Genomic DNA, 25,035 nt, shown 5'->3' with positions numbered 1-25,035 from the left:
AACGGGGTCAAAGGTCATGAAGCGGGCGGGCTATCGGCCCATAATTTTACGTGGTGGGACCGTGGACCATCGGGTCTACCCGTTTGAATTCTGGTGTCTGTAGCTCGAAAACTGACCGTGTGACAGCACTTTGAAAGTTTGACAAAAGTTTATGGACATTTTTCCATTCATTCCTATGGGAGTAAAGATGAAACTTCAAATGGTTACTGTGCGAAAACTATGTAACTTTTCCAAAAGCTGTATACAAGCCCGCATCCCACAGGGAAGCTCTACGAAACAAACTTTGAACGGAGTCGATATCTCGAAAACTGTGGGCGGAGTTAACCGGACAAAAACGAACGATCCTCAGAATGAAGGGCAGCAAACGTAACACTAGAGGTCTGCATTTCCAGGAGGAAACGCGAGATGTTGCGCCGCCTAAACCCCTGCCCCCCGATCCGCGTCTTAAAATGTTGAAGACAGCCAGTATATTGTGAATGAGGTATTATTTAAAAATTCCACCTTAAGAAACCCTGGATAATTAAGACGTCCCCCTTAAAAATGACCTTTAAAGTGTTACAGACTGCCTGTGTATTTCTGTGGCCCTCACACCTCTTCCCGGTCAGTCTCTGCCTCTGCCCCTCCCCCTCCCCCCTCTCTCTCTCTCACACGCACGCTCACAGAATACAACTGACAGACTCATGATTCAATGAATTTCGACCGGTGGGGCACCCTCCAAAAAACCTCAAATATCTCCAAAACTTTTCCAGGTCCAAAAATGAACGAAGCATACCGTAGCGACAAGGAGAGTCTGGTGCTCGAGATGGTGTAAAAATTTTTGCACTTTGAGCGAGATTTGATGGTGTAATTACGAGTTAAAAACAGGCAAAGTTTTGAAAATCTGCGTGCCGAGCCGCTCTTAAAATACATTGAGCTCTATGGGAGGAAAACCCTCCCAAGTGTCAAACAAAAATTCATAACTCAAGAACGGTATTCTCAAACGGTCTGAAACTTACAAGTGTGAGAAAGGGGAAATTTCTCTACCATTTAAAGTTTAAATGAAGTCTGTAGGTGAAAGTATAAGGAAGTTATGGTGAAATGTTCGGCAGAAAATTGAAAAAGAAAAAAATAATTTCAATGGGTTCCTATGGGAGCGTACCCACCCTCCGAACAAATGCTTATAGCTCGGAAAGTTTTCCTCACATCACTTAACCGTATATACCGTTGCGACAAGGAGAGTCTGGGGATCGATATGGTATAAAAAATTTGCAGATTAAGTGAGAATTGAGCATGTTATGACGAGTTAAAAACAGGAGAAAATTTTAGAAACCGCACTCTGAGCTGCTCCAAAAATACATTGAACCCTATGGGAGCCGAAACCGTCCCTAGTGCCGAACAAAAATTCATAACTCAAAAACCGTATTTTCAATAATGTTCAAATTTAGAGGTCTCAGAAAGGACAAGTTTCTCTACCATTTAAAATTTAAATGAAGTTTCTAGGTGAAACTATGAGGAAGTTATGGCGATTTGTTCGGCTGAAAAGTGAAAAAACGGCTTTTTGCCACTGAAACTACAGTGGATGACATCACCCCCACTCTAAGAGCCTCCCATTGAAATGAATGGAGGGATTTTGAAGGAGGAAAAGAAAGGGAAGGATGAGTGCAAAAATTCCGAAAACGGAAGTGATGGGAGCCGGTACGCCCGGGTCCGACCGTCTGAAATCCCGTGTCCGTAGCTTGAAAAATGACCGAGTTAGAGCACTTTGAAAATTAATTCCATAGAAATGACTGGGGAAAAACAGAGCGAAAAACGAGTGTAGCGGACGAACGAGTGCGGGTATCGGAAAGCTGTATACAAGCCCACATCGTCGCTATAGGACGCACGATTTCCAGGTGGAACGGAGTCGATAGCTCGAAAGCTGCGGGACTAGTTAAGCGGACAAGGAAACGCGGAATAATAAAAATAATAATAAAAATAATAATAATATGACTTACGGATAACAATATATTGCGCCGCTGCTTAAAGCAGCAGGCGCAACATAACTAGAGGTCTGCATTTCCAGGAGGAAACGCGAGATGTTGCGCCGCCTAAATCCCTGCCCCCCGATCCGCGTCTTTCCTGCTTAAAGCGAGGTCCTCGATACGGTAAACCCGCGTGGGTCACTAGGCGATGCTTATGGTGAAGGAGTTTACTGCTAAGCTGTCGGTAGTGGGATGTTAAGAGAGCACTCTCCCACAGCAGTTTACATTGGACTCTATGGAGCTGTGTAGGCCGTGAAAGGAAAACGGGGTCAAAGGTCATGAAGCGGGCGGGCTATCGGCCCATAATTTTACGTGGTGGGACCGTGGACCATCGGGTCTACCCGTTTGAATTCTGGTGTCTGTAGCTCGAAAACTGACCGTGTGACAGCACTTTGAAAGTTTGACAAAAGTTTATGGACATTTTTCCATTCATTCCTATGGGAGTAAAGATGAAACTTCAAATGGTTACTGTGCGAAAACTATGTAACTTTTCCAAAAGCTGTATACAAGCCCGCATCCCACAGGGAAGCTCTACGAAACAAACTTTGAACGGAGTCGATATCTCGAAAACTGTGGGCGGAGTTAACCGGACAAAAACGAACGATCCTCAGAATGAAGGGCAGCAAACGTAACACTAGAGGTCTGCATTTCCAGGAGGAAACGCGAGATGTTGCGCCGCCTAAACCCCTGCCCCCCGATCCGCGTCTTAAAATGTTGAAGACAGCCAGTATATTGTGAATGAGGTATTATTTAAAAATTCCACCTTAAGAAACCCTGGATAATTAAGACGTCCCCCTTAAAAATGACCTTTAAAGTGTTACAGACTGCCTGTGTATTTCTGTGGCCCTCACACCTCTTCCCGGTCAGTCTCTGCCTCTGCCCCTCCCCCTCCCCCCTCTCTCTCTCTCACACGCACGCTCACAGAATACAACTGACAGACTCATGATTCAATGAATTTCGACCGGTGGGGCACCCTCCAAAAAACCTCAAATATCTCCAAAACTTTTCCAGGTCCAAAAATGAACGAAGCATACCGTAGCGACAAGGAGAGTCTGGTGCTCGAGATGGTGTAAAAATTTTTGCACTTTGAGCGAGATTTGATGGTGTAATTACGAGTTAAAAACAGGCAAAGTTTTGAAAATCTGCGTGCCGAGCCGCTCTTAAAATACATTGAGCTCTATGGGAGGAAAACCCTCCCAAGTGTCAAACAAAAATTCATAACTCAAGAACGGTATTCTCAAACGGTCTGAAACTTACAAGTGTGAGAAAGGGGAAATTTCTCTACCATTTAAAGTTTAAATGAAGTCTGTAGGTGAAAGTATAAGGAAGTTATGGTGAAATGTTCGGCAGAAAATTGAAAAAGAAAAAAATAATTTCAATGGGTTCCTATGGGAGCGTACCCACCCTCCGAACAAATGCTTATAGCTCGGAAAGTTTTCCTCACATCACTTAACCGTATATACCGTTGCGACAAGGAGAGTCTGGGGATCGATATGGTATAAAAAATTTGCAGATTAAGTGAGAATTGAGCATGTTATGACGAGTTAAAAACAGGAGAAAATTTTAGAAACCGCACTCTGAGCTGCTCCAAAAATACATTGAACCCTATGGGAGCCGAAACCGTCCCTAGTGCCGAACAAAAATTCATAACTCAAAAACCGTATTTTCAATAATGTTCAAATTTAGAGGTCTCAGAAAGGACAAGTTTCTCTACCATTTAAAATTTAAATGAAGTTTCTAGGTGAAACTATGAGGAAGTTATGGCGATTTGTTCGGCTGAAAAGTGAAAAAACGGCTTTTTGCCACTGAAACTACAGTGGATGACATCACCCCCACTCTAAGAGCCTCCCATTGAAATGAATGGAGGGATTTTGAAGGAGGAAAAGAAAGGGAAGGATGAGTGCAAAAATTCCGAAAACGGAAGTGATGGGAGCCGGTACGCCCGGGTCCGACCGTCTGAAATCCCGTGTCCGTAGCTTGAAAAATGACCGAGTTAGAGCACTTTGAAAATTAATTCCATAGAAATGACTGGGGAAAAACAGAGCGAAAAACGAGTGTAGCGGACGAACGAGTGCGGGTATCGGAAAGCTGTATACAAGCCCACATCGTCGCTATAGGACGCACGATTTCCAGGTGGAACGGAGTCGATAGCTCAAAAGCTGCGGGACTAGTTAAGCGGACAAGGAAACGCGGAATAATAAAAATAATAATAAAAATAATAATAATAATATGACTTACGGATAACAATATATCGCGCCGCTGCTTACAGCAGCAGGCGCAACATAACTAGAGGTCTGCATTTCCAGGAGGAAACGCGAGATGTTGCGCCGCCTAAACCCCCGTCCCCCGATCCGCGTCTTTCCCGCTTAAAGCGAGGTCCTCGATACGGTAAACCCGCGTGGGTCACTAGGCGACGCTTATGCTGAAGGAGTTTACTGCTAAGCTGTCGGTAGTGGGATGTTAAGAGAGCACTCTCCCACAGCAGTTTACATTGGACTCTATGGAGCTCTGTAGGCCGTGAATGGAAAACGGGGTCAAAGGTCATGAAGCGGGTGGGCTATCGGCCCATAATTTCACGTGGCGGGACCGTGGACTCTCGGGTCTGCCCGTTTGAATTCTGGTGTCTCTAGCTCGAAAACTGAGCGTGTGACAGCAGTTTGAAAGTTTGACAAAAGTTTATGGACATTTTTCCATTCATTCCTATGGGAGAAAAGATGAAACTTCAAATGCTTACTGTGCAAAAACTATGCAACTTTTCCAAAAGCTGTATACAAGCCCGCATCCCACAGGGCAGCTCTACGAAACAAACTTTGAACGGAGTCGATATCTCGAAAACTGTGGGCGGAGTTAACCGGACAAGAACGAACGATCCTCAGAATGAAGGGCAGCAAACGTAACACTAGAGGTCTGCATTTCCAGGAGGAAACGCGAGATGTTGCGCCGCCTAAACCCCTGCCCCCCGATCCGCGTCTTTCCCGCTTAAAGCGAGGTCCTCGATACGGTAAACCCGCGTGGGTCACTAGGCGACGCTAATGGTGAAGGAGTTTACTGCTAAGCTGTTGGTAGTGGGATGTTAAGAGAGCATTCTCCCACAGCAGTTTACATTGGACTCTATGGAGCTCTGTAGGCCGTGAATGGAAAACGATACATTTTGAATTCCACCTTTAAAAACAATTCCACCTTAAGAAACCCAGAATTGTATTGAAATGTCCACATCACAGGCCAAAAGAATCTTAAAAGCAAAAAAAGATGGCCAATACATTTTAAATACCACCTTAATAAAAATTCCACCTTAAGAAACCCACAGTTGTATTGACACGTCCACCTTTAAAAATGACCACTTTAAATAAAGCTTAAAATGTCGAAAAGACAGCCAGTATATTGTGAATGAGGTATTCTTTAAAAATTCCACCTTAAGAAACCCTGGATAATTAAGACGTCCCCCTTAAAAATGACCTTTAAAGTGTTACAGACTGCCTGTGTATTTCTGTGGCCCTCACAGCTCTTCCCCTCAGTCTCTGACTCTGCCCCTCCCCCTCCCCCCTCTGTTTCTCTCACACGCACGCTCACAGAATACAACTGACAGACTCATGATTCAATGAATTTCGACCGGTGGGGCACCCTCCAAAAAACCTCAAATATCTCCAAAACTTTTCCAGGTCCAAAAATGAACGAAGCATACCGTAGCGACAAGGAGAGTCTGGTGCTCGAGATGGTGTAAAAATTTTTGCACTTTGAGCGAGATTTGATGGTGTAATTACGAGTTAAAAACAGGCAAAGTTTTGAAAATCTGCGTGACGACCCGCTCTTAAAATACATTGAGCTCTATGGGAGGAAAACCCTCCCAAGTGTGGAACAAAAATTCATAACTCAAGAACGGTATTATCAAACGGTCTGAAACTTACAAGTGTGAGAAAGGGGAAATTTCTCTACCATTTAAAATTTAAATGAAGTCTGTAGGTGAAAGTATAAGGAAGTTATGGTGAAATGTTCGGCAGAAAATTGAAAAAGAAAAAAAATAATTTCAATGGGTTCCTATGGGAGCGTACCCACCCTCCGAACAAATGCTTATAGCTCGGAAAGTTTTCCTCACATCACTTAACCGTATATACCGTTGCGACAAGGAGAGTCTGGGGATCGATATGGTATAAAAATTTGCAGATTAAGTGAGAATTGAGTATGTTATGACGGGTTAAAAACAGGAGAAAATTTTAGAAACCGCTCTCTGAGCTGCTCCAAAAATACATTGAACCCTATGGGAGCCGAAACCGTCCCTAGTGCCGAACAAAACTTCATAACTCAAAAACCGTATTTTCAATAATGTTGAAATTCAGAGGTCTCAGAAAGGACAAGTTTCTCTACCATTTAAAATTTAAATGAAGTTTCTAGGTGAAACTATGAGGAAGTTATGGCGATTTGTTCGGCTGAAAAGTGAAAAAACGGCTTTTTGCCACTGAAACTACAGTGGATGACATCACCCCCACTCTAAGAGCCTCCCATTGAAATGAATGGAGGGATTTTGAAGGAGGAAAAGAAAGGGAAGGATGAGTGCAAAAATTCCGAAAACGGAAGTGATGGGAGCCGGTACGCCCGGGTCCGACCGTCTGAAATCCCGTGTCCGTAGCTTGAAAAATGACCGAGTTAGAGCACTTTGAAAATTAATTCCATAGAAATGACTGGGGAAAAACGGAGCGATAAACGAGTGTAGCGGACGAACGAGTGCGGGTATCGGAAAGCTGTATACAAGCCCACATCGTCGCTATAGGACGCACGATTTCCAGGTGGAACGGAGTCGATAGCTCGAGAGCTGCGGGACTAGTTAGGCGGACAAGGAAACGCGGAATAATAAGAATAATAATAATAACTAGAGGTCTGCATTTCCAGGAGGAAACGCGAGATGTTGCGCCGCCTAAACCCCTGCCCCCCGATCCGCGTCTTTCCCGCTTAAAGCGAGGCCCTCGATACGGTAAACCCGCGTGGGTCACTAGGCGACGCTTATGGTGAAGGAGTTTACTGCTAAGCTGTCGGTAGTGGGATGTTAAGAGAGCACTCTCCCACAGCAGTTTACATTGGACTCTATGGAGCTCTGTAGGCCGTGAATGGAAAACGGGGTCAAAGGTCATGAAGCGGGTGGGCTATCGGCCCATAATTTCCCGTGGCGGGACCGTGGACGCTCGGGTCTGCCCGTTTGAATTCTGGTGTCTCTAGCTCGAAAACTGAGCGTGTGACAGCAGTTTGAAAGTTTGACAAAAGTTTATGGACATTTTTCCATTCATTCCTATGGGAGAAAACAAGAAACTTCAAATGCTTACTGTGCGAAAACTATGCAACTTTTCCAAAAGCTGTATACAAGCCCGCATCCCACAGGGAAGCTGTACGAATGAAACTTTGAACGGAGTCGATATCTCGAAAACTGTGGGCGGAGTTAACCGGACAAGAATGAACGATCCTCAGAATGAAGGGCAGCAAACGTAACACTAGAGGTCTGCATTTCCAGGAGGAAACGCGAGATGTTGCGCCGCCTAAACCCCTGCCCCCCGATCCGCGTCTTTCCCGCTTAAAGCGAGGTCCTCGATACGGTAAACCCACGTGGGTCACTAGGCGACGCTTATGGTGAAGGAGTTTACTGCTAGGCTGTCGGTAGTGGGATGTTAAGAGAGCACTCTCCCACAGCAGTTTACATTGGACTCTATGGAGCTCTGTAGGCCGTTAAAGGAAAACGGGGTCAAAGGTCATGAAGCGGGTGGGCTATCGGCCTATAGTTTCACGTGGTGGGACCGAGGACCCTTGGGTCTGCCCGTTTGAGTTCTGGTGTCTCTAGCTCGAAAACTGACCGTGTGACAGCAGTTTGAAAGTTTGACAAAAGTTTATGGACATTTTTCCATTCATTCCTATGGGACAAAAGATGAAACTTCAAATGCTTACTGTGCGAAAACTATGTAACTTTTCCAAAAGCTGTATACAAGCCCGCATCCCACAAGGAAGCTCTACGAAACAAACTTTGAACGGGGTCGATATCTCGAAAACTGTGGGCGGAGTTAACCGGACAAGAATGAACGATCCTCAGAATGAAGGGCAGCAAACGTAACACTAGAGGTCTGCATTTCCAGGAGGAAACGCGAGATGTTGCGCCGCCTAAACCCCTGCCCCCCGATCCGCGTCTTTCCCGCTTAAAGCGAGGTCCTCGATACGGTAAACCCGCGTGGGTCACTAGGCGACGCTTATGGTGAAGGAGTTTACTGCTAAGCTGTCGGTAGTGGGATGTTAAGAGAGCACTCTCCCACAGCAGTTTACATTGGACTCTATGGAGCTCTGTAGGCCGTGAAAGGAAAACGGGGTCAAAGGTCATGAAGCGGGTGGGCTATCGGCCCATAATTTTACGTGGAGGGACCGTGGACCCTCGGGTCTGCCCGTTTGAGTTCTGGTGTCTCTAGCTCGAAAACTGACCGTGTGACAGCAGTTTGAAAGATTGACAAAAGTTTATGGACATTTTTCCATTCATTCCTATGGGAGTAAAGATGAAACTTCAAATGGTTACTGTGCGAAAACTATGCAACTTTTCCAAAAGCTGTATACAAGCCCGCATCCCACAGGAAAGCTATACGAATGAAACTTTGAACGGAGTCGATATCTCGAAAACTGTGGGCGGAGTTAACCGGACAAGAACGAACGATCCTCAGAATGAAGGGCAGCAAACGTAACACTAGAGGTCTGCATTTCCAGGAGGAAACGCGAGATGTTGCGCCGCCTAAACCCCCGCCCCCCGATCCGCGTCTTTCCCGCTTAAAGCGAGGCCCTCGATACGGTAAACCCGCGTGGGTCACTAGGCGACGCTTATGGTGAAGGAGTTTACTGCTAAGCTGTCGGTAGTGGGATGTTAAGAGAGCACTCTCCCACAGCAGTTTACATTGGACGCTATGGAGGTCTGTAGGGTGTGAATAGAAAACGATACATTTTGAATTCCACCTTTAAAAACAATTCCACCTTAAGAAACCCAGAATTGTATTGAAATGTCCACATCACAGGCCAAAAGAGTCTTAAAAGCAAAAAAAGATGGCCAATACATTTTAAATACCACCTTAATAAAAATTCCACCTTAAGAAACACACAGTTGTATTGACACGTCCACCTTTAAAAATGACCACTTGAAATAAAGCTTAAAATGTCGAAAAGACAGCCAGTATATTGTGAATGAGGTATTCTTTAAAAATTCCACCTTAAGAAACCCTGGATAATTAAGACGTCCCCCTTAAAAATGACCTTTAAAGTGTTACAGACTGCCTGTGTATTTCTGTGGCCCTCACACCTCTCCCGGTCAGTTTCTGCCTCTGCCCCTCCCCCTCCCCCCTCTCTGTCTCTCACACGCACGCTCACAGAATACAACTGACAGACTCAGGATTCAATGAATTTCGACCGGGGGGACCCTTCAAAAAATGACCCGTAGCTCGAAAACTTTTCCCAACCAAAATTGAACGAAGCATACCGTAGCGACAAGGAGAGTCTGGCGCTCGAGATGGTGTAAAAATTTTTTCAGTTTGAGCGAGAATTGATGGTGTAAAAATGAGTTAAAAAAGGGCAAATTTGAGAAAATTTGGCTTTCTGAAAATACATTGAACTCTATGGGAGCCGAAACGTCCTACTGCCAAACAAATCTTCATAACTCCAGAACCGTATCTTCAAATGATTTCAAATCTACATATTTTAGAAAGGAGAAGTTTCTCTACCATTTGAAAGTAAAATGAAGTCTGTAGGTGAAAGTATAAGGAAGTTATGGCAAAATGTTCGGCTAAAAGTTGAATATCGAAAAAGGACAGGCATATTCATTTCAATGTATTCCTATGGGAGCGTACCCACCCTCCGAACAAATGCTTATAGCTCAGAAATGTTATCCCAAATGGCTAAACTGCATATACCGTTGCGACAAGGAGAGTCTAAGGAAGAAGCTGGTATAAAAAATTAGCAGTTTGAGCGAGAATTGACCGTGTTATGACGAGTTAAAAACAGGAGAAAAATTTAGAAACCGCACTCTGAGCCGCTCCAAAAATACATTGAACTCTATGGGAGCCAAAACCCTCCCTAGTGCCGAACAAAAATTCATAACTCAAAAACCGTATTATCGATTACGTTCAAATTTACAGATGCTAGAAAGGACAAGTTTCTCTATCATTTAAAATTTAAATGAAGTTTTTAGGTGAAAGTATGAGAACGTTATGGTGAATTGTTCAGCTGAAAAGTGAAAAAACGGTTTTGGCCAGTGAACCCAGAGTGTCTATGATGTCACCCACTCTAAATGTCTTCCATACAAGTGAATGGAGGGATATTCAAGGAGGAATAGAAAGAGAGGGATGAGTGCGAGAGGTCCGAAAACGGAAGTGACGGGTCACGGTGCGCCCGGGTCCGACCGTCTGAAATCTCGTGTCCGTAGCTTGAAAATTGACCGAGTTAGAGCAGTTCGAAAATTAATTCCATAGAAATGACTGGGGAAAAACGGAGCGATAAACGAGTGTAGCGGACGAACGAGTGCGGGTATCGGAAAGCTGTATACAAGCCCACATCGTCGCTATAGGACGGACGATTTCCAGGTGGAACGGAGTCGATAGCTCGAAAGCTGCGGGACTAGTTAGGCGGACAAGGAAACGCGGAATAATAAGAATAATAATAATAATAATAATATGACTTACGGATAACAATATATCGCGCCGCTGCTTACAGCAGCAGGCGCAACATAATATGACTTAAGAAGAACAATATATTGCGCGCTGCTGCTTAAAGCAGCAGGCGCAACATAACTAGAGGTCTGCATTTCCAGGAGGAAACGCGAGATGTTGCGCCGCCTAAACCCCTGCCCCCCGATCCGTGTCTTAAAATGTTGAAAAGACAGCCAGTATATTGTGAATGAGGTCTTTTTTTAAAAATTCCACCTTAAGAAACCCTGGATAATTAAGACGTCCCCCTTAAAAATGACCTTTAAAGTGTTACATACTGCCTGTGTATTTCTGTGGCCCTCACAGCTCTCCCCGTCAGTGTCTGCCTCTGCCCCTCCCCCTCCCCCCTCTCTGTCTCTCTCACACGCACGCTCACAGAACACAACTGACAGACTCATGATTCAATGAATTTCGACCGGGGAGCACCCTCCAAAAAACCTCAAATATCTCCAAAACTTTTCCAGGTCCAAAAATGAACGAAGCATACCGTAGCGACAAGGAGAGTCTGGTGCTCGAGTTGGTGTAAAAATTTTTGCACTTTGAGCGAGATTTGATGGTGTAATTACGAGTTAAAAACAGGCAAAGTTTTGAAAATCTGCGTGCCGACCCGCTCTTAAAATACATTGAGCTCTATGGGAGGAAAACCCTCCCAAGTGTCAAACAAAAATTCATAACTCAAGAACGGTATTATCAAACGGTCTGAAGCTTACAAGTTTGAGAAAGGGGACATTTCTCTACCATTTAAAATTTAAATGAAGTCTGTAGGTGAAAGTATAAGGAAGTTATGGTGAAATGTTCGGCAGAAAATTGAAAAAGAAAAAAAATAATTTCAATGGGTTCCTATGGGAGCGTACCCACCCTCCGAACAAATGCTTATAGCTCGGAAAGTTTTCCCCACATCACTTAACCGTATATACCGTTGCGACAAGGAGAGTCTGGGGATCGATATGGTAAAAAAAATTTGCAGATTAAGTGAGAATTGAGCATGTTATGACGAGTTAAAAACAGGAGAAAATTTTAGAAACCGCACTCTGAGCTGCTCCAAAAATACATTGAACCCTATGGGAGCCGAAACCGTCCCTAGTGCCGAACAAAAATTCATAACTCAAAAACCGTATTTTCAATAATGTTCAAATTTAGAGGTCTTAGAAAGGACAAGTTTCTCTACCATTTAAAATGTAAATGAAGTTTCTAGGTGAAACTATAAGGAAGTTATGGCGATTTGTTCGGCTGAAAAGTGAAAAAACGGCTTTTTGCCACTGAAACTACAGTGGATGACATCACCCCCACTCTAAGAGCCTCCCATTGAAATGAATGGAGGGATTTTGAAGGAGGAAAAGAAAGGGAAGGATGAGTGCAAAAATTCCGAAAACGGAAGTGATGGGAGCCGGTACGCCCGGGTCCGACCGTCTGAAATCCCGTGTCCGTAGCTTGAAAAATGACCGAGTTAGAGCACTTTGAAAATTAATTCCATAGAAATGACTGGGGAAAAACGGAGCGAAAAACGAGTGTAGCGGACGAACGAGTGCGGGTATCGGAAAGCTGTATACAAGCCCACATCGTCGCTATAGGATGCACGATTTCCAGGTGGAACGGAGTCGATAGCTCGAAAGCTGCGGGACTAGTTAGGCGGACAAGGAAACGCGGAATAATAAGAATAATAATAATAATATGACTTAAGAAGAACAATATATTGCGCGCTGCTGCTTAAAGCAGCAGGCGCAACATAACTAGAGGTCTGCATTTCCAGGAGGAAACGCGAGATGTTGCGCCGCCTAAACCCCTGCCCCCCGATCCGCGTCTTTCCCGCTTAAAGCGAGGTCCTCGATACGGTAAACCCGCGTGGGTCACTAGGCGACGCAAATGGTGAAGGAGTTTACTGCTAAGCTGTTGGTAGTGGGATGTTAAGAGAGCATTCTCCCACAGCAGTTTACATTGGACTCTATGGAGCTCTGTAGGCCGTGAATGGAAAACGATACATTTTGAATTCCACCTTTAAAAACAATTCCACCTTAAGAAACCCAGAATTGTATTGAAATGTCCACATCACAGGCCAAAAGAGTCTTAAAAGCAAAAAAAGATGGCCAATACATTTTAAATACCACCTTAATAAAAATTCCACCTTAAGAAACCTACAGTTGTATTGACACGTCCACCTTTAAAAATGACCACTTTAAATAAAGCTTAAAATGTCGAAAAGACAGCCAGTATATTGTGAATGAGGTATTCTTTAAAAATTCCACCTTAAGAAACCCTGGATAATTAAGACGTCCCCCTTAAAAATGACCTTTAAAGTGTTACAGACTGCCTGTGTATTTCTGTGGCCCTCACAGCTCTTCCCCTCAGTCTCTGACTCTGCCCCTCCCCCTCCCCCCTCTGTTTCTCTCACACGCACGCTCACAGAATACAACTGACAGACTCATGATTCAATGAATTTCGACCGGTGGGGCACCCTCCAAAAAACCTCAAATATCTCCAAAACTTTTCCAGGTCCAAAAATGAACGAAGCATACCGTAGCGACAAGGAGAGTCTGGTGCTCGAGATGGTGTAAAAATTTTTGCACTTTGAGCGAGATTTGATGGTGTAATTACGAGTTAAAAACAGGCAAAGTTTTGAAAATCTGCGTGCCGAGCCGCTCTTAAAATACATTGAGCTCTATGGGAGGAAAACCCTCCCAAGTGTGGAACAAAAATTCATAACTCAAGAACGGTATTATCAAACGGTCTGAAACTTACAAGTGTGAGAAAGGAGAAATTTCTCTACCATTTAAAATTTAAATGAAGTCTGTAGGTGAAAGTATAAGGAAGTTATGGTGAAATGTTCGGCAGAAAATTGAAAAAGAAAAAAAATAATTTCAATGGGTTCCTATGGGAGCGTACCCACCCTCCGAACAAATGCTTATAGCTCGGAAAGTTTTCCTCACATCACTTAACCGTATATACCGTTGCGACAAGGAGAGTCTGGGGATCGATATGGTATAAAAAATTTGCAGATTAAGTGAGAATTGAGTATGTTATGACGAGTTAAAAACAGGAGAAAATTTTAGAAACCGCTCTCTGAGCTGCTCCAAAAATACATTGAACCCTATGGGAGCCGAAACCGTCCCTAGTGCCGAACAAAACTTCATAACTCAAAAACCGTATTTTCAATAATGTTGAAATTTAGAGGTCTCAGAAAGGACAAGTTTCTCTACCATTTAAAATTTAAATGAAGTTTCTAGGTGAAACTATGAGGAAGTTATGGCGATTTGTTCGGCTGAAAAGTGAAAAAACGGCTTTTTGCCACTGAAACTACAGTGGATGACATCACCCCCACTCTAAGAGCCTCCCATTGAAATGAATGGAGGGATTTTGAAGGAGGAAAAGAAAGGGAAGGATGAGTGCAAAAATTCCGAAAACGGAAGTGATGGGAGCCGGTACGCCCGGGTCCGACCGTCTGAAATCCCGTGTCCGTAGCTTGAAAAATGACCGAGTTAGAGCACTTTGAAAATTAATTCCATAGAAATGACTGGGGAAAAACGGAGCGATAAACGAGTGTAGCGGACGAACGAGTGCGGGTATCGGAAAGCTGTATACAAGCCCACATCGTCGCTATAGGACGCACGATTTCCAGGTGGAACGGAGTCGATAGCTCGAAAGCTGCGGGACTAGTTAGGCGGACAAGGAAACGCGGAATAATAAGAATAACTAGAGGTCTGCATTTCCAGGAGGAAACGCGAGATGTTGCGCCGCCTAAACCCCTGCCCCCCGATCCGCGTCTTTACCGCTTAAAGCGAGGTCCTCGATACGGTAAACCCGCGTGGGTCACTAGGCGATGCTTATGGTGAAGGAGTTTACTGCTAAGCTGTCGGTAGTGGGATGTTAAGAGAGCACTCTCCCACAGCAGTTTACATTGGACTCTATGGAGCTCTGTAGGCCGTGAAAGGAAAACGGGGTCAAAGGTCATGAAGCGGGTGGGCTATCGGCCCATAATTTCACGTGGGGGGACCGTGGACTCTCGGGTCTGCCCGTTTGAGTTCTGGTGTCTCTAGCTCGAAAACTGAGCGTGTGACAGCAGTTTGAAAGTTTGACAAAAGTTTATGGACATTTTTCCATTCATTCCTATGGGACAAAAGATGAAACTTCAAATGCTTACTGTGCTAAAACTATGCAACTTTTCCAAAAGCTGTATACAAGCCCGCATCCCACAGGGAAGCTCTACGAATGAAACTTTGAATGGAGTCGATATCTCGAAAACTGTGGGCGGAGTTAACCGGAAAAGAATGAACGATCCTCAGAATGAAGGGCAGCAAACGTAACACTAGAGGTCTGCATTTCCAGGAGGAAACGCGAGATGTTGCGCCGCCTAAACCCCCGTCCCCCGATCCGCGTCTTTCCCGCTTAAAGCGAGGTCCTCGATACGGTAAACCCGCGTGGGTCACTAGGCGACGCTTATGGTGAAGGAGTTTACTGCTAAGCTGTCGGTAGTGGGATGTTAAGAGAGCACTCTCCCACAGCAGTTTACATTGGACTCTATGGAGCTGTGTAGGCCGTGAATGGAAAACGATACATTTTGAATTCCACCTTTAAAAACAATTCCACCTTAAGAAACCCAGAATTGTATTGAAATGTCCACATCACAGGCCAAAAGAGTCTTAAAAGCAAAAAAAGATGGCCAATACATTTTAAATACCACCTTAATAAAAATTCCACCTTAAGAAACCCACAGTTGTATTGACACGTCCACCTTTAAAAATGACCACTTTAAATAAAGCTTAAAATGTCGAAAAGACAGGCAGTATATTGTGAATGAGGTATTCTTAAAAAATTCCACCTTAAGAAACCCTGGATAATTAAGATGTCCCCCTTAAAAATGACCTTTAAAGTGTTACAGACTGCCTGTGTATTTCTGTGGCCCTCACAGCTCTTCCCCTCAGTGTCTGCCTCTGCCCCTCCCCCTCCCCCCTCTGTCTCTCTCACACGCACGCTCACAGAATACAACTGACAGACTCATGATTCAATGAATTTCGACCGGTGGCGCACCTTCCAAAAAACCTCAAATATCTCAAAAACTTTCCCAGGTCCAAAAATGAACGAAGCATACCGTAGCGACAAGGAGAGTCTGGTGCTCGAGATGGTGTAAAAATTTTTGCACTTTGAGCGAGATTTGATGGTGTAATTACGAGTTAAAAACAGGCAAAGTTTTGAAAATCTGCGTGCCGAGCCGCTCTTAAAATACATTGAGCTCTATGGGAGGAAAACCCTCCCAAGTGTGGAACAAAAATTCATAACTCAAGAACGGTATTCTCAAACGGTCTGAAACTTACAAGTGTGAGAAAGGGGAAATTTCTCTACCATTTAAAGTTTAAATGAAGTCTGTAGGTGAAAGTATAAGGAAGTTATGGTGAAATGTTCGGCAGAAAATTGAAAAAGAAAAAAAATAATTTCAATGGGTTCCTATGGGAGCGTACCCACCCTCCGAACAAATGCTTATAGCTCGGAAAGTTTTCCTCACATCACTTAACCGTATATACCGTTGCGACAAGGAGAGTCTGGGGATCGATATGGTATAAAAATTTGCAGATTAAGTGAGAATTGAGCATGTTATGACGAGTTAAAAACAGGAGAAAATTTTAGAAACCGCACTCTGAGCTGCTCCAAAAATACATTGAACCCTATGGGAGCCGAAACCCTCCCTAGTGCCGAACAAGAATTCATAACTCAAAAACCGTATTTTCAATAATGTTCAAATTTAGAGGTCTTAGAAAGGACAAGTTTCTCTACCATTTAAAATTTAAATGAAGTTTCTAGGTGAAAGTATGAGGAAGTTATGGCAATTTGTTCGGCTGAAAAGTGAAAAACCCGTTTTCTGAGAAGGAATCTACAGTGTATGATGTCACCCACTCTAAGAGCCTCCCATTGAAATGAATGGAGGGATTTTGAAGGAGTGATAGAAAGGGAAGGATGAGTGCAAAAATTCCGAAAACGGAAGTGATGGGAGCCGGTACGCCCGGGTCCGACCGTCTGAAATCCCGTGTCCGTAGCTTGAAAAATGACCGAGTTAGAGCACTTTGAAAATTAATTCCATAGAAATGACTGGGGAAAAACGGAGCGATAAACGAGTGTAGCGGACGAACGAGTGCGGGTATCGGAAAGCTGTATACAAGCCCACATCGTCGCTATAGGACGCACGATTTCCAGGTGGAACGGAGTCGATAGCTCGAAAGCTGCGGGACTAGTTAGGCGGACAAGGAAACGCGGAATAATAAGAATAAAAATAATAATAATATGACTTAAGAAGAACAATATATTGCGCCGCTGCTTAAAGCAGCAGGCGCAACATAACTAGAGGTCTGCATTTCCAGGAGGAAACGCGAGATGTTGCGCCGCCTAAACCCCTGCCCCCCGATCCGCGTGGGTCACTAGGCGACGCTTATGGTGAAGGAGTTTACTGCTAAGCTGTCGGTAGTGGGATGTTAAGAGAGCACTCTCCCACAGCAGTTTACATTGGACTCTATGGAGCTCTGTAGGCCGTGAATGGAAAACGGGGTCAAAGGTCATGAAGCGGGCGGGGTATCGGCCTATAATTTCACGTGGTGGGACCTTGGACTCTCGGGTCTGCCCGTTTGAATTCTGGTGTCTCTAGCTCGAAAACTGAGCGTGTGACAGCAGTTTGAAAGATTGACAAAAGTTTATGGACATATTTCCATTCATTCCTATGGGACAAAAGATGAAACTTCAAATGCTTACTGTGCTAAAACTATGCAACTTTTCCAAAAGCTGTATACAAGCCCGCATCCCACAGGGAAGCTCTACGAATGAAACTTTGAACGGAGTCGATATCTCGAAAACTGTGGGCGGACTTAACCGGACAAGAACGAACGATCCTCAGAATGAAGGGCAGCAAACGTAACACTAGAGGTCTGCATTTCCAGGAGGAAACGCGAGATGTTGCGCCGCCTAAACCCCCGCCCCCCGATCCGCGTCTTTCCCGCTTAAAGCGAGGTCCTCGATACGGTAAACCCGCGTGGGTCACTAGGCGACGCTTATGGTGAAGGAGTTTACTGCTAAGCTGTCGGTAGTGGGATGTTAATAGAGCACTGTCCCACAGCAGTTTACATTGGACTCTATGGAGCTCTGTAGGCCGTGAATGGAAAACGGGGTCAAAGGTCATGAAGCGGGTGGGCTATCGGCCCATAATTTCACGTGGTGGGACCGTGGACCCTCGGGTCTGCCCGTTTGAGTTCTGGTGTCTCTAGCTCGAAAACTGAGCGTGTGACAGCAGTTTTAAAGTTTGACAAAAGTTTATGGACATTTTTCCATTCTTTCCTATGGGAGTAAAGATGAAATTCAAATGCTTCCTGTGCGAAAACTATGCAACTTTTCCAAAAGCTGTATACAAGCCCGCATCCCACAGGGCAGCTCTACGAAACAAACTTTGAACGGAGTCGATATCTCGAAAACTGTGGGCGGAGTTAAACGGACAAGAATGAACGATCCTCAGAATTAAGGGCAGCAAACGTAACACTAGAGGTCTGCATTTCCAGGAGGAAACGCGAGATGTTGCGCCGCCTAAACCCCCGTCCCCCGATCCGCGTCTTTCCCGCTTAAAGCGAGGTCCTCGATACGGTAAACCCGCGTGGGTCACTAGGCGACGCTTATGGTGAAGGAGTTTACTGCTAAGCTGTCGGTAGTGGGATGTTAAGAGAGCACTCTCCCACAGCAGTTTACATTGGACTCTGTGGAGCTCTGTAGGCCGTGAATGGAAAACGGGGTGAAAGGTCATGAAGCGTGTGGGCTATCGGCCCATAATTTTACGTGGTGGGACCGTGGACCCTCGGGTCTACCCGTTTGAGTTCTGGTGTCTCTAGCTCGAAAACTGACCCTGTGACAGCAGTTTGAAAGTTTGACAAAAGTTTATGGACATTTTTCCATTCATTCCTATGGGAGTAAAGATGAAACTTCAAATGCTTACTGTGCGAAAACTATGTAACTTTTCCAAAAGCTGTATACAAGCCCGCATCCCACAGGGAAGCTCTACGAAACAAACTTTGAACGGAATCGATATCTCGAAAACTGTGGGCGGAGTTAACCGGACAAGAATGAACGATCCTCAGAATGAAGGGCAGCAAACGTAACACTAGAGGTCTGCATTTCCAGGAGGAAACGCGAGATGTTGCGCCGCCGAAACCCCCGTCCCCCGATCCGCGTCTTTCCCGCTTAAAGCGAGGTCCTCGATACGGTAAACCCGCGTGGGTCACTAGGCGACGCTTATGGTGAAGGAGTTTACTGCTAAGCTGTCGGTAGTGGGATGTTAAGAGAGCACTCTCCCACAGCAGTTTACATTGGACTCTATGGAGCTCTGTAGGCCGTGAATGGAAAACGGGGTCAAAGGTCATGAAGCGGGCGGGGTATCGGCCTATAATTTCACGTGGCGGGACCGTGGACTCTCGGGTCTGCCCGTTTGAGTTCTGGTGTCTCTAGCTCGAAAACTTACCGTGTGACAGCAGTTTGAAAGTTTGACAAAAGTTTATGGACATTTTTCCATTCATTCCTATAGGAGAAAAGATGAAACTTCAAAGGCTTACTGTGCAAAAACTATGCAACTTTTACAAAAGCTGTATACAAGCCCGCATCCCACAGGGCAGCTCTACGAAACAAACTTTGAACGGAGTCGATATCTCGAAAACTGTGGGCGGAGTTAACCGGACAAGAATGAACGATCCTCAGAATGAAGGGCAGCAAACGTAACACTAGAGGTCTGCATTTCCAGGAGGAAACGCGAGATGTTGCGCCGCCGAAACCCCCGTCCCCCGATCCGCGTCTTTCCCGCTTAAAGCGAGGTCCTCGGTACGGTAAACCCGCGTGGGTCACTAGGCGACGCTTATGGTGAAGGAGTTTACTGCTAAGCTGTCGGTAGTGGGATGTTAAGAGAGCACTCTCCCACAGCAGTTTACATTGGACTCTATGGAGCTCTGTAGGCCGTGAATGGAAAACGGGGTCAAAGGTCATGAAGCGGGCGGGGTATCGGCCTATAATTTCACGTGGTGGGACCGTGGACTCTCGGGTCTGCCCGTTTGAGTTCTGGTGTCTCTAGCTCGAAAACTGAGCGTGTGACAGCAGTTTGAAAGTTTGACAAAAGTTTATGGACATTTTTCCATTCATTCCTATGGGAGTTAAGATGAAATTTCAAATGCTTACTGTGCGAAAACTATGTAACTTTTCCAAAAGCTGTATACAAGCCCGCATCCCACAGGGAAGCTCTACGAAACAAACTTTGAACGGAGTCGATATCTCGAAAACTGTGGGCGGAGTTAACCGGACAAGAATGAACGATCCTCAGAATGAAGGGCAGCAAACGTAACACCAGTATATTGTGAATGAGGTCTTTTTTAAAAATTCCACCTTAAGAAACCCTGGATAATTAAGACGCCCCCCTTAAAAATGACCTTTAAAGTGTTACAGACTGCCTGTGTATTTCTGTGGCCCTCACAGCTCTCCCCGTCAGTGTCTGCCTCTGCCCCTCCCCCTCCCCCCTCTCTGTCTCTCTCACACGCACGCTCACAGAACACAACTGACAGACTCATGATTCAATGAATTTCGACCGGGGAGCACCCTCCAAAAAATCACCCGTAGCTCGAAAACTTTTCCCAACCAAAATTGAACGAAGCATACCGTAGCGACAAGGAGAGTCTTGTGCTCGAGATGGTGTAAAAATTTTTGCACTTTGAGCGAGATTTGATGGTGTAATTACGAGTTAAAAACAGGCAAAGTTTTGAAAATCTGCGTGCCGACCCGCTCTTAAAATACATTGAGCTCTATGGGAGGAAAACCCTCCCAAGTGTGGAACAAAAATTCATAACTCAAGAACGGTATTCTCAAACGGTCTGAAACTTACAAGTTTGAGAAAGGGGACATTTCTCTACCATTTAAAATTTAAATGAAGTCTGTAGGTGAAAGTATAAGGAAGTTATGGTGAAATGTTCGGCAGAAAATTGAAAAAGAAAAAAAATAATTTCAATGGGTTCCTATGGGAGCGTACCCACCCTCCGAACAAATGCTTATAGCTCGGAAAGTTTTCCCCACATCACTTAACCGTATATACCGTTGCGACAAGGAGAGTCTGGGGATCGATATGGTATAAAAAAAATTCAGATTAAGTGAGAATTGAGCATGTTATGACGAGTTAAAAACAGGAGAAAATTTTAGAAACCGCACTCTGAGCTGCTCCAAAAATACATTGAACCCTATGGGAGCCGAAACCGTCCCTAGTGCCGAACAAAAATTCATAACTCAAAAACCGTATTTTCAATAATGTTCAAATTTAGAGGTCTTAGAAAGGACAAGTTTCTCTACCATTTAAAATTTAAATGAAGTTTCTAGGTGAAACTATAAGGAAGTTATGGCGATTTGTTCGGCTGAAAAGTGAAAAAACGGCTTTTTGCCACTGAAACTACAGTGGATGACATCACCCCCACTCTAAGAGCCTCCCATTGAAATGAATGGAGGGATTTTGAAGGAGGAAAAGAAAGGGAAGGATGAGTGCAAAAATTCCGAAAACGGAAGTGATGGGAGCCGGTACGCCCGGGTCCGACCGTCTGAAATCCCGTGTCCGTAGCTTGAAAAATGACCGAGTTAGAGCACTTTGAAAATTAATTCCATAGAAATGACTGGGGAAAAACAGAGCGAAAAACGAGTGTAGCGGACGAACGAGTGCGGGTATCGGAAAGCTGTATACAAGCCCACATCGTCGCTATAGGACGCACGATTTCCAGGTGGAACGGAGTCGATAGCTCGAAAGCTGCGGGACTAGTTAAGCGGACAAGGAAACGCGGAATAATAAAAATAATAATAAAAATAACTAGAGGTCTGCATTTCCAGGAGGAAACGCGAGATGTTGCGCCGCCTAAACCCCCGCCCCCCGATCCGCGTCTTTCCCGCTTAAAGCGAGGTCCTCGATACGGTAAACCCGCGTGGGTCACTAGGCGACGCTTATGGTGAAGGTGTTTACTGCTAAGCTGTTGGTAGTGGGATGTTAAGAGAGCTCTCTCCCACAGCAGTTTACATTGGACTCTGTGGAGCTCTGTAGGCCGTGAATGGAAAACGGGGTCAAAGGTCATGAAGCGGGTGGGCTATCGGCCCATAGTTTCACGTGGTGGGACCGTGGAACCTCGGGTCTAGCCGTTTGAGTTCTGGTGTCTCTAGCTCGAAAACTGAGCGTTTGACAGCAGTTTGAATGTTTGACAAAAGTTTATGGACATTTCTCTATTCATTCCTATGGGAGAAAACACGAAACTTCAAATGCTTACTGTGCAAAAACTATGTAACTTTTCCAAAAGCTGTATACAAGCCCGCATCCCACAGGGAAGCTCTACGAAACAAACTTTGAACGGAGTCGATATCTCGAAAACTGTGGGCGGAGTTAACCGGACAAGAACGAACAATCCTCAGAATGAAGGGCAGCAAACGTAACACTAGAGGTCTGCATTTCCAGGAGGAAACGCGAGATGTTGCGCCGCCTAAACCCCTGCCCCCCGATCCGCGTCTTTCCCGCTTAAAGCGAGGTCCTCGATACGGTAAACCCGCGTGGGTCACTAGGCGACGCTTATGGTGAAGGAGTTTACTGCTAAGCTGTCGGTAGTGGGATGTTAAGAGAGCACTCTCCCACAGCAGTTTACATTGGACTCTATGGAGCTCTGTAGGCCGTGAATGGAAAACGGGGTCAAAGGTCATGAAGCGGGCGGGGTATCGGCCTATAATTTCACGTGGTGGGACCGTGGACTCTCGGGTCTGCCCGTTTGAGTTCTGGTGTCTCTAGCTCGAAAAAACTGACCGTGTGACGGCAGTTTGAAAGTTTGACAAAAGTTTATGGACATTTTTCCATTCATTCCTATGGGAGTAAAGATGAAACTTCAAATGCTTACTGTGCGAAAACTATGCAACTTTTCCAAAAGCTGTATACAAGCCCGCATCCCACAGGGCAGCTATACGAAACAAACTTTGAACGGAGTCGATATCTCGAAAACTGTGGGCGGAGTTAACCGGAGAAGAACGAACGATCCTCAGAATGAAGGGCAGCAAACGTAACACTAGAGGTCTGCATTTCCAGGAGGAAACGCGAGATGTTGCGCCGCCTAAACCCCTGCCCCCCGATCCGCGTCTTTCCCGCTTAAAGCGAGGCCCTCGATACGGTAAACCCGCGTGGGTCACTAGGCGACGCTTATGGTGAAGGAGTTTACTGCTAAGCTGTCGGTAGTGGGATGTTAAGAGAGCTCTCTCCCACAGCAGTTTACATTGGACTCTATGGAGCTCTGTAGGCCGTGAATGGAAAACGGGGTCAAAGGTCATGAAGCGGGCGGGGTATCGGCCTATAATTTCACGTGGTGGGACCTTGGACTCTCGGGTCTGCCCGTTTGAATTCTGGTGTCTCTAGCTCGAAAACTGAGCGTGTGACAGCAGTTTGAAAGTTTGACAAAAGTTTATGGACATATTTCCATTCATTCCTATGGGACAAAAGATGAAACTTCAAATGCTTACTGTGCTAAAACTATGTAACTTTTCCAAAAGCTGTATACAAGCCCGCATCCCACAGGGAAGCTCTACGAATGAAACTTTGAACGGAGTCGATATCTCGAAAACTGTGGGCGGAGATAACCGGACAAGAACGAACGATCCTCAGAATGAAGGGCAGCAAACGTAACACTAGAGGTCTGCATTTCCAGGAGGAAACGCGAGATGTTGCGCCGCCTAAACCCCTGCCCCCCGATCCGCGTCTTTCACGCTTAAAGCGAGGTCCTCGATACGGTAAACCCGCGTGGGTCACTAGGCGACGCCTATGGTGAAGGAGTTTACTGCTAAGCTGTCGGTAGTGGGATGTTAAGAGAGCACTCTCCCACAGCAGTTTACATTGGACTCTATGGAGCTCTGTAGGCCGTGAATGGAAAACGGGGTCAAAGGTCATGAAGCGGGTGGGCTATCGGCCTATAGTTTCACGTGGTGGGACTGTGGACCCTCGGGTCTGCCCGTTTGAGTTCTGGTGTCTCTAGCTCGAAAACTGAGCGTGTGACAGCAGTTTTAAAGTTTGACAAAAGTTTATGGACATTTTTCCATTCATTCCTATGGGAGTAAAGATGAAACTTCAAATGCTTACTGTGCAAAAACTATGCAACTTTTCCAAAAGCTGTATACAAGCCCGCATCCCACAGGGCAGCTCTACGAAACAAACTTTGAACGGAGTCGATATCTCGAAAACTGTGGGCGGAGTTAACCGGACAAGAATGAACGATCCTCAGAATGAAGGGCAGCAAACGTAACACTAGAGGTCTGCATTTCCAGGAGGAAACGCGAGATGTTGCGCCGCCTAAACCCCTGCCCCCCGATCCGCGTCTTTACCGCTTAAAGCGATGTCCTCGATACGGTAAACCCGCGTGGGTCACTAGGCGACGCTTATGGTGAAGGAGTTTACTGCTAAGCTGTCGGTAGTGGGATGTTAAGAGAGCTCTCTCCCACAGCAGTTTACATTGGACTCTATGGAGCTCTGTAGGCCGTGAATGGAAAATGGGGTCAAAGGTCATGACGCGGGTGGGCTATCGGCCCATAATTTCACGTGGTGGGACCGTGGACTCTCGGGTCTGCCCGTTTGAATTCTGGTGTCTCTAGCTCAAAAACTGACCGTGTGACAGCAGTTTTAAAGTTTGACAAAAGTTTATGGACATTTTTCCATTCATTCCTATGGGAGAAAACACGAAACTTCAAATGCTTACTGTGCGAAAACTATGTAACTTTTCCAAAAGCTGTATACAAGCCCGCATCCCACAGGGCAGCTCTACGAGACAAACTTTGAACGGAGTCGATATCTCGAAAACTGTGGGCGGAGTTAACCGGACAAGAATGAACGATCCTCAGAATGAAGGGCAGCAAACGTAACACTAGAGGTCTGCATTTCCAGGAGGAAACGCAAGATGTTGCGCCGCCGAAACCCCTGCCCCCCGATCCGCGTCTTTCCCGCTTAAAGCGAGGTCCTCGGTACTGTAAACCCACGTGGGTCACTAGGCGACGCTTATGGTGAAGGAGTTTACTGCTAAGCTGTCGGTAGTGGGATGTTAAGAGAGCACTGTCCCACAGCAGTTTACATTGGACTCTATGGAGCTGTGTAGGCCGTGAATGGAAAACGGGGTCAAAGGTCATGAAGCGGGTGGGCTATCGGCCTATAGTTTCACGTGTTGGGACCGTGGACCCTCGGGTCTGCCCGTTTGAGTTCTGGTGTCTCTAGCTCGAAAACTGAGCGTGTGACAGCAGTTTTAAAGTTTGACAAAAGTTTATGGACATTTTTCCATTCATTCCTATGGGAG

This window comes from Hoplias malabaricus, chromosome 14, assembly GCF_029633855.1.
Source record: "Hoplias malabaricus isolate fHopMal1 chromosome 14, fHopMal1.hap1, whole genome shotgun sequence".
Classification (NCBI taxonomy): domain Eukaryota; kingdom Metazoa; phylum Chordata; class Actinopteri; order Characiformes; family Erythrinidae; genus Hoplias; species Hoplias malabaricus.
Note: the sequence above shows the minus strand (reverse complement) of the source record.